Here is a 15,799-nt window from a genome sequence, read left to right as displayed (position 1 = left end):
CAGAAGCAACATTTTTATTTACTTCTATTGCCAACCAAGCATCAAACGATCCCAAACATCTAATTCGTTGTCCTTTTTCTTCTATGTAAAGTTACAGTACATGAAACTCCATAAAAAAAATCAAACTCAGTGAGTGAGTTCAATAGTTTTCTGCAATTGTAATGTGCAGTTTTATTATACAGATAATTCTAATATGTTATGTACTAATATATTACTTAGTTTATCACATTATGATTGCAAGATCATAAAGTTCATGTCGTTAGTGAATTTCTAGAATATTAGTATTCTATCTACCACAAACCTGGTTATGTATTTTATATTACTGATATGATATGACACAACCTTGTCATTATTAATGCAGGGAGAATGATAGATTATGAAAATGCAGCTTAGTTAGTTTACATGGAATGTGTAATATTTGTGTATTTTACTTATTAAATCTGTGAAGTGCCTGTAATGGAACATCATCCAAAAATCTATGCTAATTTAACATTAGACATACACTTTGGATGAATCAGCCTCTGATTAACTAATCTGGCACTATTGAACATGAATGGCGCCAAGTGTGATCAGACTATTGCAGAGGTTCAGCATTATAGCAAAGGCACTAAATGATGAAGCTAAGCTTGAATCAGCTTTTTTCACTGCTGCCAATGTTATAGTGATTTCTGTGCTACCTATATTGTATTTCAAATGAAAATGTAGATTAATTTACAGGCTTTTAATTTCTTTATTTAACCACTCGCCCACTATCACATATTATTAGTGGGTAGCTCATCATCTACATTTTAACTATGATTAAATTTTGCATTCCCAGGAGTAGCACAAAATACTTGATCATTTTAATCATTTTGTTGTTCTGGCAAAGGAGGCCCATGCTACACAATAAAAAATAAATTAAGTACTATTGACTAGTAGCCCCACTGGCAAAAAAAAGTGTATGGTTGTTCTAGGTTGTAATTCATTGCCAGAACATCTAGTTGTGCAACATGTGATCACTTATACACAATTGTATGGATCTAGATACCTCATTTTCCTAAATGGGAGAGCAAGTCCATTAAGATCATGTCCTCAGCTAAGTATACATAAAAAGAGTCCTTTGATGTTTCCAAATCTCTATACATATTATTAGATTTAAGTAATAATCCCTGAAGAACAGGGCATTACTAGCCAAAAATGCCCTGGCTGGAAGAGTTGAAGGCCCGAGGCGAAGCCGAGGGACTTTAACCCAGCCAGGGCATTATTGGCCAGTAATGCCCTGTTCTGAGGGGATTATTACTATTATAGGCTAAATGTAGGTTTATTTTTAATTTTTTTAAATTTTTCATAAAAAAAATAAATTTTTGTAGTCATATTGATTTTTATCAGCATGATTGTTTACATTCTTATGCTCGTTCTGCAAGTTTATTAAAAGTAAATTGTACATATACACAGACCCCTCTACACACACACACACACACACACACACACACACACACACACACACACACACACACACACACACACACACACACACACACACACACACACACACACACACACACACTGCAGCCCCCCCTCTATACACACAATCACACACTGCAACCCCCCTATATACACAAACACACAATCTGCCATCCCCCTTCACACTGTGCAGCCCCCCTCCTCTACACCAACAAAACACACTGCAGCCCTCCTCCACCCTATACACTCACAAAACACACACAACACATAGCAGCCCCCCCCCCTCTACACCCACAAAACACACTGCAGACACACACACTAACAAAACAGACTGCTGACCCCTCTACATCCATAAAACACACACCAGCAGACCCCCTCTACACCAACTGCAGCCCCCATATAAACCCACACACTGCAGACACACAAAACACCTGCAAAACACACACTGCAGACACACAAATCAACAAAACAGACTCTGCCACCTATACATCCACAAGACACACACCAGCAGCCCCCCCCCCACTCTTCACCCACTGCAGCCCCCTGTAAACCCACACTGCAGACACACACTAACAAAACACTCTGCATCCCTCCTCCACCCACAAAACACACACTGAAGCCACACACACTGCAGCCCCCCCTCTACAAGAACAAAACACACACAGCAGAAACACACCAAAAGACTCTGCTGCCCCCTCTACACCAACTAAACACATACCAACAGAAGACACACACTAATAAAACACTCTGCTGCCCCCTTTACACCCACAAAACACACTCAGCAGACACACAAACCTTTCCCTTCACTCTCCTGTGCGGAGCTCTCTGCAGACAGGGTGGGGGAGGAATCAGTGCCTTCTGTCCAATCACCTCCCATGTCTAAGTGCAAATTTCACTCTTTGTGAATGAAACCTAAAAGGTGATTGTCTGAAAAACTTGGCAAGCTGCCAAAAATTCCGGCCCAATACTGATTGGATAATGCCCGGATTTTTTACCAATGAGAGAGCAGGGATTTCAATAATGCCCTGAATTTACCAGCTTTAGCCTATAATTATGAATAACTCTTAGGCTTGTACATGACAAAGTTTGAGTACCTCTAACAAACCTACACCAAAACTTAACAGGGGCTACAGTATGTGTAGAGTTGTTGCCATATGTGATTTTGTCATAAAAAAAAGCTGTGTATGCTGTTCACGCGCATAGTAAGTGAAACTTCTTTGTGTGTTGTCAGCAACATATAAAGTAACAACAATATTAGATGTTGTTATAGATGTTTGTAATACAATGGAATCATTTTACGGGGGTGGGGGGAGCGTGTGGGGGGAGCGCGTCGCGCCGCATGTCAGCGGGCGTGTGGGGGGAGCGCCGGCCATTAGGAGCGGCGCCGGCGGCTAGCGCTGCCGCATGTGATTTTTAGGTTAGATGGGCGGGTGGGAGCGGGTGGGCGCATGTCAATGTTGGGGGCGGACTGACCAACTGCCAGCACTTACTTCATGACGTCACATCCGTTTCATTTTCTGTCTCCACAATGCATTTTTGTCCCATTACGAATGAGGTGCCACTAAAGAAGTTTCACTTCAATAGGTGCACAGAAGAATAGCAAGTTGGTGTCTGCCTGCACCAATTTTGTGTGTGTTGTGTATGCGTCTTTTTCACAAACAAAAAAATGACGCTAAAAGGTAGAGTTAGAGGAGAAGCTTACATGTTGTTTGTGACACATTATAAAATTGACATGTAATATTACACTTCAAGTATGCAGAATAAATGCAAGCAGACACAAACGATTCTTAATGCATTCATACTGTATGTACATATGAATGTGTCTCCTACCAAATAAGGGAAAAGAAAATATGTGCCCAATGTAAGTTCACATATAATGATGTACTAACATACTGTACGCTAATGATATTAGGTTAGAATTTTTTTTTTAAATGGAATTCACTCTTTTCATTAATTCATGCATAGCCCCCAATATTCAAAAGCCTTTCTTTTATTTTGCTATTTATTCTAAATATCCAGTTCCTCTTCTTATTAATATATAAATGTTGTTACATTATGATTAGAGGTGCAAAACATTCATGCTGATTTACGTACATAGACATTTTGTACATTGGCAACGGTCATAAAATTAGCAAAAATTAAATGAAAAAAAAGTCAAATTATGTTATTCTTAAAACATTTATTACAAACAAAATTGAAAATTTTACTTAGTGAGCAAACCTTACTACACCTAAAAGTTTCTGAATATTTTAGGTGGTAATAATTGCCCTATTATTTGCATGATTCCAGGCCATGCAAATGGGCAAATAACACCAGACTTTTCAACTGTACAAAGTTCTTATATTGAAAGGAATATTCACAAGCTAAACTGGTAGATATTTGCTTATCTCTTGTTTTATAATTAAGAAGAAAGGGATAAAAAAAATTCATAGGGCTGTGCCGACTTTTGTTTGTTCCAGAAAGTCTTCCACTACACAGTCAGTTACTCTAAGCAACTCAGTGGCTCAGCATTTAGTAATTCACTAGATCCATGGATTAAAAACCTCACACCCGGGTCCTGACCAGGTTTCTGAGGGAACCATCCAAATTTCTATTCATAGGCAAATCATGTGCAATCTGTGTGTAAGTGCATTGGTTTTTCCTAAAACCCGGTGTGACCTATGGTTACCAAGGAGAGGTTTTCAAATCACTGCACTATATACTTACAGCCCCTTAAACTAGCTGAGAGCAATTGCAGACACCAATGTTGTGTCCAGAGATAAGCTTGGTTTCAGTGAACAACCTATAGTTCCAGATCGACCTAGTTGATGGTAGAACTATTCGGGTCTTCGGTCTATATTTACTAAAGGATGAAATTGTTACGTTAAAAATATGCGTGATGAATAGAGATGGGCCAAATTTGGGGGCGGATTTGGATCTGACTCAGATTTGACGATTACTTTGGCCTGCGAATCAGTCTTTTCAAGCACTGATAATCCATATGGCGGATTAATAATACACAGTCGGATTGTTATTAATCTGCACTAAGATTAAATCTGAGGGGGGAGAGAGAGTGCAGATTTTTAACAATCCGCAGTGCGGATTTCGGATTCAGTATGGAATCTGAGTGAGGATTCTTAACAATGCAGCTGGATATTATCCAATGGCGGACTCAGAGTAATCCGCTTGGATTGTCCAATACCCAATCCGCAGACAGATTTTACCCTGCAGAACGGATTTTGAAGGGAAAGCAAGGGAAATTCAGAGGAATAGATTTTGACAGTTCCGCCCATCCCTAATGCTGAAATACTGGGATTGCATCAACATTTTGGGGAATTTTGATATATTTATTAAAATTACGTATTCACAAGTGGGTTGTGGAATTCAATCCCATTGGCATACACCAAAAAAGCGGTAACTTGGCTCTAAATAACGCTAGCCATTGAAATTGTATTGTATTGTATGTTTTTATTTATATAGCGCCATTAATGTACATAGCGCTTCACAGTAGTAATACACGTGGTAATCAAATAAATAACAGATAATATAAATAACAGGTCATGGGAATAAGTGCTTCAGAGATAAAAGTAACATTACGGAAAAGGAGTCCCTGCTCCGAGGAGCTTACAATCTAATTGGTAGGTAGGGATAACGTACAGAGACAGTAGGAAGGTGTTCTGGTAAGTGCGTCTGCAGGGGAGCAAGCTATATGTATCATGTGTCCATTATAATCCACAGTGCTATTCATATGCTTCTATAAGCAAGTGTGTTTTAAGGTGGGTCTTAAAGGTGGATAGAGAGGGTGCTAGTCGGGTATTGAGGGGAAGGGCATTCCAGAGGTGCGGGGCAGTAAGTGAGAAAGTAAGAGTCTGGATGGTGCATAACGAGAAATTAGGGCTGAGATGTAAGGAGGAGCAGAAGAGTGTAAAGCTTTAAAAGTGAGGAGAAGAATTGAGTGTGTGATACGGGATTTGATCGGAAGCCAGGAGAGGGATTTCAGGAGGGGAGACGCAGAGACAGATTTAGGAAAGAGTAGAGTGATTCTGGCAGCAGCATTTAGGATAGATTGTAGGGGAGACAGGTGAGAGGCAGGAAGGCCGGACAGCAGGAGGTTACAGTAATCAAGACGGGAGAGAATGAGAGCCTGAGTCAGAGTTTTAGCAGTCGAGCAACAGAGGAACGGGCGTATCTTTGTGATATTACGGAGGAAAAAGCGACAGGTTTTAGAAACGTTCTGAATGTGAGAGGAGAATGTGAGAGATGAGTCGAGTGTGACCCCTAAGCAGCGTGCTTGGGCTACTGGGTGAATGATGGTACTTCCAACAGTAATGTGGAAGGAGGTTGTAGGGCCAGGTTTGGGAAGAAATATGAGGAGTTCTGTTTTTGCCATGTTAAGTTTAAGTCGGCAGAGGGCCATCCAGGATGATATAGCAGAGAGTCATTCAGAATCTTTAGTCTGTACAGCAGGTGTAAGGTTAGGGGTTGAAAAGTAAATTTGTGTGTCATCAGCATCGAAGTAATATTTGAACCCAAGAGATGTGATTAGGTTACCTAGAGAGAGTGTGTAAAGAGAAAAGAGAAGTGGCCCCAGGACAGAGCCCTGGTGTACCCCCACAGAGAGATCGATAGAGCAGGAAGAGGTGTTAGCAAAAGAGACACTGAAAGTACAATGGGAGAGGTAAGAGGAGAACCAGGATAAAGCTTTGTTACGATTGCCAAGAGTATGGAGAATGTGAAGTAGAAGAGAGTGGTCTACAGTTTCAACTGCTGCAGAGAGGTCGAGTAATATGAGCAGAGTGTAATGAACTCTGTCTTTGGCATCATGGAGGTCATTAGTTATTTTATTGAGGGCAGTTTAAGTGGAGTGAGCAGTGCAGAAGCCAGATTTTAGAGGGCTAGTAAAGAGTAGGTGTTGAGAAAATGGAGCAAGCGAGAAAATAGAAACGATAAAGGCGTTTAGAAGTAAAGGGCAGGAGGGAGACAAGCCGACAGGTAGGGTCAAAATTGTTGTTTTTGACTAATGCTATGTGCATGTTTGAAGGAATAGGGAAAGGTACCAGAGTAGAGGGAGGAGTAAAAAATGTGTGAGCATGGGGATTATAGTAGGAGCATGAGGTTTTAGGAGATGGGAGGGAAAGGGTCAAGAGGAAAGGTGGTAGAGGGAGAAGAGGAGATCAGCAATGACACATCCTCCTCTGTGACCACGGAAAAAGAGTCAAGGAAGGCAGGAGGAGAATTAGGGAGGTGTAGAATGGGAGGGAGATATAGAGGGGATGTCCTGACATATGGAGTCCACCTTTTCCTTGAAATAGTCAGCAAAGACCTGAGGTGAGATATAGGAAGAAGAACAGGCCGCAGAGTGTGGTCTGAGTAGGGAGTTAAAGACAAAGAGTCGGCGTTGATTAGACTTGTGCGTGTTGGTTAGTTAAGAAAAGTAGGTTTGTTTCGCTTGAGAGAGGGCAGAGTTGAAACAAGATCGCATACATTTGTAGTGAAGGAGGTCTGAGGCGTTCAGAGGATTGAGTGCAAGAGCACAGCATGCATGTGTGGGATTTTAGCCAGGGTCTGGGGTTAGAAGGGCGAGAACAGCAGAGAGAAAGAGGACATGTATATCAAGAGAGGAGGACAGGACAAAGTTGTAGTTCCTGACCATGTTGTCATGGTCTGGAGCAGAGCTGAGAGAGGAGAGGGAGGATTGTAAAGTGGAATCAAAAGTTGGTAGGTTAATAGAGCACAGGTCACTGTAGAAATGAGGGGTAGATAGAGGTGGAGAAGGGGAGAAGTGAGAGAGAGAAAATGAGATGAGATGAAGGTCAGATAAAGGAAAGCTGGAAATGGAGAAATCAGAGAGAGAAAAGTTTTAAGTGAAAACCAAATCTAGATAGTGGCCATCCTTGTGGGTGCTGGCTGCAGTCCAGTGTTGAAGGTCAAAAGAAGAGGTTAGAGAGAGAAAGTGGGAAGCCCAAAGTAGAGGGGTTATCAATGTGGCAGCTGAAGTCCCCAAGGAGAATAACAGGGGAGTCTGAGGAGAGAAAGAAGGAGATCCAGGACTCAAAGTGAGAGAGAAGGACAGAAGGAGGTTGAGTAGAGGTAGGTGGGCGATAGATGGCTGCCACGTGGATAGGAAGAGGAGAGAAAATCTGGATAATGTGAGCCTCAAACGAGGGAAATGCAAGAGAGGTAGGAATAGGAAGGGTTCGGTAGCAGCAGATAGAGGAGAGCAGGAGCCCCACGCCTCCACCCCTGCCATTAGGGCGCGGCGTGTGGTAGAAAGAAAGGCCACCATAAGAGAGGGCAGCTTCAAGTGCAGAGTCAGACTGAGTAAACCAAGTCTCAGTTATAGCAAAGAGGAGCAGAGAGTGAGAGAAAAAGTTGCCGTGCACAGAGAGGAACTTCTTAGAAAGGGAGCGTGCATTCCAAAGGGCACAGGAGAAAGGGAGAGAGGAGGGAGGGTGACAGGGGATGAGTATGAGGTTAGAGGTGTTGACAACAGAAGGAGTTGAAGTTGCATGTGGGAGGCAAGGACGAGAGCATACAGAAATAAGGCAGGGACCAGGATTGGGAGAGATATCCCTAGAAGCAAGGAGGAGAAGTATGGATAGAAAGAGAATGTGTGAGGATGATTTGTAGGGGTGTGTTTTAGTGCAGGGGGTATAGCTATGTAGTGTCAGAGGGCGCAGGTAAGAAAGGAGTTCATGTGAACGGAGAAGTGGCGAAGAAAGGAGAGATGGAGGTATATGAATAGTGTTAGAGACATAATGAGGCTGGTAGAAAGAAACGTGTATTTTGAAAAGAAGTGAGGTCAGAGCAAATATAAATAGTATCGGCGGCATGGCAGCAATAGTTTAGTGCAGGGATATGCAGTCTGGGATAGATAATATCCTCCTTTCCTGCGTAGTTAAAACAATAGATATGAAAAATTGTACACCTAAACAAGAAAGCAGCGAGCAATTAAATGCTTGTGCAAATCTGTCTTAATAAGAATGTGCCTTTTTGATCCATTACCTCTTATTACAAACTGCAACAAGTCCAGCTTTGAATAAAGTAAAATAACAATTATTCAAACAAATGGAAGTTCTTTAGAATAAACTTGATTGAAACAAAGGTTTTAACCACTTTAAAATCTTGAAAAGGCACATTATGGATTTCTGAGACTTATGCCTGACTATTACATAAACGTTATCATTAATTAATCACATACTGTATGATATTGTAGATACAAGTCATCTACAGAAATGTGTCTTCTGAATGTAATGTAAATTTGCATAAATTAGAAAATATAGTTACAAAAATTCCAAAAGAGGGAATTCAGGAAACTTTGTAAGTCAACTATGACCGGTATGTACATTTCTGGGTTGCATTTAAAAATTAGTGCCAGATGAGACATGATACACAAGAATAATATATACACGTAAATCAAAGGCTAAATATCTATATATCTATATAATGGGGAAAAAATTGTAGATTTTGTAAAAAAAAAAAAATTTACAAATATTTTAATAAATAATTTCTTAAAAAAGAGTGGTCAAGATTAATGAAAAAACTAACAAAGTACAAAGGAAAAGCGACTAGTAGTTTCCGTATTGGGACTTGGAGGTAAATTCTATATGTACAATACTCTGAAGCAGCCATTCGGTTTGAATGGTTGCTTTGGAGCACATAGGCCCAGATGCACTAAGCTCTGTTAAATAATGTTAGGTTGCCTAAATTAGTAACCTTATTTTGTCCGAGGTAAACGCTTATCCACAAAGGTAATTATATGTGTAGCCCTGTTTCCTTCTGAATACAGTATACTACCAATGCTGTCTAACCTGTTGGCTCGCAGGGTCTAAGCCTCTGCCACGGAGAGCCTGGGGCAATGTATATGTAGGCATAATCTCTTACCAGGTGCAGCGCCTCCACCTGTGATGGCTCCCAGCAGAGCGGGAGTTGCTCCTCACAGGACAATAATACAGTACTACTCACACAGCATGTAAAAGAAACAGTAGCTTTACTAGCGGTAACCATAACCATGCATATATCATTCCTGTCAATGTTACTCTTCAAGGAGACACAATAACTAACGCGTCTCGCAGGACGCGACCCTTCACCGTGTCCCCACACTGTGTCCAATACCCCACACCATAAACCCCCAAGGTGAAAGTATGTGTGTGACTGCGCAGCCACTAATATGGACAGTGTTATAGTTGGTGCACTTTATTGGATGTTACCTGCCGAGCGCTCCTGCGCTCGGACCTGCAAACAGTCTTCACAAAGGATCCGACGACGTGGGCTGTCTGTAATGTTCTCCGGGCCGATCCCACCCGGCGATTGATGGAACTCCTGGAGAGGTCTGGTCCCAAACCTCTGGAATGCAGCTGTGACAGTCTCTGTGTCCCTAGCTCCACACACTAACGTGACAGGTTCCTATTCTAGGGCCTGCCCCTATATTAACTAGACTTGACTGGGACTCAGGGCCTATCTGGGCCAGGGGGTATGCGGATAGAACATCATTTAGGTTTTAATTTGAGTATATTTCATGTTTGTTTGTCTCTCTTTTGATTAATAAGATATTAATAAACTTTATTATTAGTAGTAGAGGTGTAGTGCTCATATTAGGGATTATTTTCTCCTTTGTCCATACATCTCAAAGTAGACAGCGAATGTCACATATTTACAAAATGTCTAGGGCAGGTTGTCTCATCTTTAAGCGCTGCTCTAATACTAGAATGATGTAAAGTTAACAGTTCTTTCCTCTTCCCCCACGTAGACAAGGCCACATTGGCACTTGATAATGTAGACATATGTGGAACTGCAGGAAAGATGGTGCTTGGTTTTATATTCATGGCCATGGAATGAAAAAAGGTTTGGCATGCAATTAAAGTATTGCAAGTAATGCAATCTGTGCATTTGAAGACACCATTTTTGGGCATCATAAAGTTAATTGATTTTGATGAATATTTCTTCACTGGATCATTAAACATATCTTTCAGGTTACCCATTTCAATAAGTTGTGAGATATATGTGTGTGTGTGTGTGTGTGTGTGTGTGTGTGTGTGTGTGTGTGTGTGTGTGTGTGTGTGTGTGTGTGTGTGTGTGTGTGTGTGTGTGTGTGTGTGTGTGTGTGTGTGTGTGTGTGTGTGTGTGTATCATTGTGTATGTTAAATCTGCATAGTGAACATATTTAGGTGAATATTTGCATAGGCTTCTAACAATTCCATCTGCAACATCATAAATTCAAATTTATATTAAATAAACCTAATAATTAGATAAAATGACCCTACTTACATTGGCAGAACATGCATTTTGAGAATCACTTTTGCAATTTCTTCAAGTATTTGATCTTAATGGAAACCTAGTGGAGTTTTCGTTTCATTCTGTAAAACTTGGATCTTCTGAATTACCCTGGAAGATTAAACCTAATTTTACAAAATTTCCATCCATCTCTATTGAACAAAGTGGACTTTACTGGATGAATGTAAGGCTTATGACTTTGAAAGCTGAAGTGTACTTGAAACATTATGAGGCTGCCTTTAACAGGTCTCTAAGATTTAAGCTGAGGGGAATTCTAAAGGGATTACTGCACCATTTTAGCTTAACAAGAAATAAAAACAGACTTGAGCAAAACATGATCATAAATGCATTCCTGTTGTGATTTAGTCTTGTTCCCATTGCTGTTCTAAGACGGTAGCAGCAAAAAGCTGTCAAAGGGCACCCACACTTACAAGGATTTGAACAACTCTAATTTATAATGAAACTAGTTTTGAAATAGGCATGTAGAAAAGAACAGTGTTCTGTCAGTATTACGTTAGGAAATCCCAATTTAGAGTAGTATCTTATGTTACGACTTGAAAGGTTTAATACATTGATACTGATTCACCATTTAGCACAAAGAACTTAAATAAAACAAGCATTTAGTTACTTTTACAATATAAAAAAATAAAACAGGCAAATATAACGGTGTATTGGCACGCTCAAAAAGGAATGCAATGGGTTGTCAATATATAGAAATATAAACAGTGTTTACTTAGCCATGGTATACTGGAACATGTACGTTTAATTGAAAAGAAAGATACTCTGCATCCAGTATCTTTACGTTTTTCTAATTTGGAAAATGTAGTAATGTTTCCTTTATGGGAATTGAGCCTGTCTCTGTGACTACACGCCGGCCATAAAGATTTGCCACAAAGCTCACTGGATATACACTGTGAGAACCCTTAAACCTTTAGTTCTTAACATCAAATGGGACTTTTTATAATGTTTGTATAATTTGTATAATTTGTTATTTATTATATTTTCATTTTCTAAGTTATCATATATGCAAAAAAGTATATTTCTTGAATCTATTTCAATTTAACATTCCATGTGATATTTGGGGATTGCTGGGCCCTAAATGTATGCACACCGTAACATATTTTTATATCATATTTGCTGTTAATTTCACATTAATATTTAATGGATATCACATCGATAGCTTTTTGCATTTATCGCTTGGTCCCCAATGGGCTCAGTCACTACAGTATACTGCCTGGAGTAGGTGAGAGCTTATTCAAAAACACATGGATTTTAAAAGCCATGGAAAAGACCACAATTATGATTTTTTTTTTGGTGGGGGGGGCGGGTGTATGGAACTATATTGGCAGGATGGGGGGTCTGTATGATCAACCAACATTTGGGAGTCTCTGTGGTCAAAAGGGGGGTCTCAGTGGCCAAAGTGGTTATTCATATAGAAAATAGAGGTCTGTCAACAAATATTTTCTAGCATGGCTTCACAAAGTAAAAAAGGAAGAGAAACACCGCCATGGGAGCTTGTGAGACACTTAATAAGCAAATTAGGTCAAAAAGCTATATGGATTTTTCACATGAATGTTTGTATGAATGCTTTTTGATATACAGTAGGTGTTAGGATAGATTAGGGTTGCCAGACGTCCCGAATATACGGGATTGTCCCTTTTTCCGGGGAATTGTCCCATTGTCCCTAAAAGGGCTGTTGGAACGCATAATTGTCACGTAATTGCTGGGCCACTGTTGGCTGCTGGGTTCCAGTTCTCTCCAGTTGTGGGCCAGGCTTCACTTCACGAGGGGGGAGAAAGGGGATATAAGGTAGGGAGAGGGAGATAGGAGAAATGGGTTTTAAGGGAGAGACAGAAGGTGAGAGAGGGGGTGTAAGGGAGAGAGTGGGAGAGACAGGGCGTAAGAGAGGGTGGCGGAGTGGGGCTATAAGAGATGGAGGAGGGGAGAGGGGTTGTAAGAGAGGAGGGAGCGAGAGGGTATGAGAGAGAAGGCGGAAATAGGGGGGATTAAGTGGATATAAGATAGGCAGGGGGGAAAGGGTTGGGAGAGAGGGAAGGGGAGAGAAGGGGTACAATATTTAATATCAGATTTCAACATTCCATATTTTAAAAACTTAAATGTGACAACCCTATGTTTGACTTTAATAGACAATAGGACACAGCTTAACCATGCCCATCTGGTTAATAAATAAAGGTCAAGAAATAACTTCAACTTTCTAACAGACTGTTTACAGTCTCTTTACCAGACTTTAGCAAATACTCTACCGGCAAAAAAATATATATACAGTAGAGGCAACGTTTATTCTAACATTTGCCGTAAACTAGCCGGGTTACATTCTGGGTATGTGCTGGGTATGTTCTGGGCTAGTTTGAGGCACGTTTAAGGCATTTCTGCATTGACTAACGACCCATAGGATTAACACAGCAGGGATCCCTGGCAGTCCAATTCAGTTTGAATGGGACTGCCAGGGACCCCCGCTGTTAATCTGATAGGCCATTAATCAATGCAGAAATGCTGGGGCTAGTTTAAGGAAAGTTTAAGGCATGTATTCAGAATGTACCTGGGTGTTTCCTGGGTTTTTTGGGGAATTGCCACTGGTTTTTGTTCGAATAAGAGTTGCCTCTACTGTATTTTTTTTAAGTTGTGTTTTTGCACAGAGGTTTGCAGATTGGGGATTTGGGTGAAGGCTCACCTCTGTGCAACTCTTCAACGGTAGCCAAAGTCACCAAAAACACCTCATGCAGGTTTCACCCATTTAATGCAGTCGGAATGAGAAATTATATGGTTATAATATGCGTTAAATACTGTATACATTTTAGTCATGTACCGTACACATACATGTCATTACTAACTAACATTCAGTATGGGTTATCACACAGTGATCCAGTATTAACTGGCATTTACTTAAATGGCAGTTAGCACATTGTAATAACCCATAGGTTACTAAATCTCTCCCATTATTTAAGTAATAATCCCTGAAGAACAGGGCATTACTGGCCAATAATGCCCTGGCTGGAAGAGTTGAAGGCCCGAGGCGAAGCCGAGGGACTTGAACCCAGCCAGGCATTATTGGCCAGTAATGCCCTGTTCTGAGGGGATTATTACTATTATAGGCTAAATGTATGCTTATTTCATAAATATTAGACACTTTTGTATAGTTAAATTGATTTTTTTAATTAAAATAAAATGGTAAATACATGAAACCAGCTCTATATACTCTTACACTGCAGTTATCTATATCCACACATTGCCGCCCCCTCTGTGTACACACACACACACACACACACACACACACAAACTAACTGCTGCTACACACACACACACACAAAACAGCACACCACACACAACACAGTGCCTCTACACACACACACACACACACACACACCACACACACACCACACACACACACACACACACACACACACACACACACACACACACACACACACACACACACACACACACACACACACACACACACACACTGGAGCTCTAGACACACAACACAGCACCTCCTCTACACTCACTACACAGCAGCTCTACACACACAGCAGCAGCTCTACACACACACAAACTCTGCTGCACACACACAAACTCTGCTGCACACACACACACACACACACACACACACACACACACACACACACACACACACACACACACACACACACACACATCAGCTCTACACTCACACAAACTACTACTACACATACAACAGCACAACACACACCCACTGCAGCCACAATCAAAAATGCAGCCAATTACTAAACTTTTCACTCTCCGCCCCCCAACTCTACGCACAACACAGCACCTCTACACCCCTCCCCCCCCCCACACACACACAACACTGCACCTCTATACACAACACACTTACTTCTTTGCAGTCTCACCCCCCCCCCCCCACCAATTCAACTGAATCTGCTCAGAAAATCTCAGTCAGCTCGGCAGGGGGAGGAGTCAAACCGTGGCTGATACTCTTTGACCAATCCCCTGCCATGTCTCAGAGCTTTTACTTAATTCAAACCAATCCCCTGCCCTGTCTCCGCTGTTCTGAAAGCTGATTGGCTGGAAATTAACAGATTGAAAACTGCATTTTGCAATCTGCTGAAATTCAGGGCATTACTATAGGTTATGCCCGGAATTTTAACCAATCAGAGAGCAGGGTTTTCAATAATGCTTTACTGCTTTAGCCTATAATTATTAACAATAATAAGAATATGTTTTTTGCATACAGAGCTCACATTGTATGCAGCACTGGAGATACAATGTTGTAGGCACAATCAGTCTGCCCAGAGAACTGACATTTAGTTTTGGTGCTTGTGGCACAGGGAGAGCAGTGTCTTCCCTAAGGTTACAAGGAGAGCTGACACAGGGATTACAATCGGACTCACCCTTCTCAAGGCAGGGACATTACCACTGAGCTGCTCCTTCAGCTTTAATTTGTGGCAAAACCTCTTCAAGTGGCTGTCCAATCCGGCTATGTGAAGCTTGAATAAATCAATACACAAGTGGCATCAAATTAAGGGCTCAATGGAATTTTCAGTTTACCTCCATTCAGAAACTTCCCTACTAAGGCCCAGATTCCCTATAGGGTGTTAAATTTTAGTATTCTTACCTCCTATTCAAACAGAAGCGAGTTACGGTGTGCTAAAGCTCAGTACTATTTAGTAAATAAGGGCTGACTGTAAATGCCTTATTTTATAAAATGCCATAGCGCCAATCCAGAACTACTAGACGGAAAGCCCCAATGATGTCAAAGGGGCTTCCTGTGCGACAGAGCCAAATCAGCGCTATCATACTTTATAGAACAAAATCCTAAGTATCTACTACATGTTGTTTCCTTATAACAACTGCTTGGTTTTCCTGTGTAGAAAATAGTACAGGACGCCATAATTGGTTTCGGCATTCTGCTTAGTAAGAAGTCAGAACTACTGTATTAACCAATGTGATTACAGTACTTGCTATATTGCATTGTGTCATTTAAATTATAAATCAAATTTAACAAATTGGTGGAAAGAATCAGATGGTGATATTTATTAATTATTACTTCCCAACATTTCTACATACTACACATTATATTTCATTTGTTTGAAACAAAACATGA

Source organism: Ascaphus truei, chromosome 2, assembly GCF_040206685.1.
Source record: "Ascaphus truei isolate aAscTru1 chromosome 2, aAscTru1.hap1, whole genome shotgun sequence".
NCBI classification, from domain to species: Eukaryota; Metazoa; Chordata; class Amphibia; order Anura; family Ascaphidae; genus Ascaphus; species Ascaphus truei.
This window is presented reverse-complemented; position numbering follows the sequence as displayed.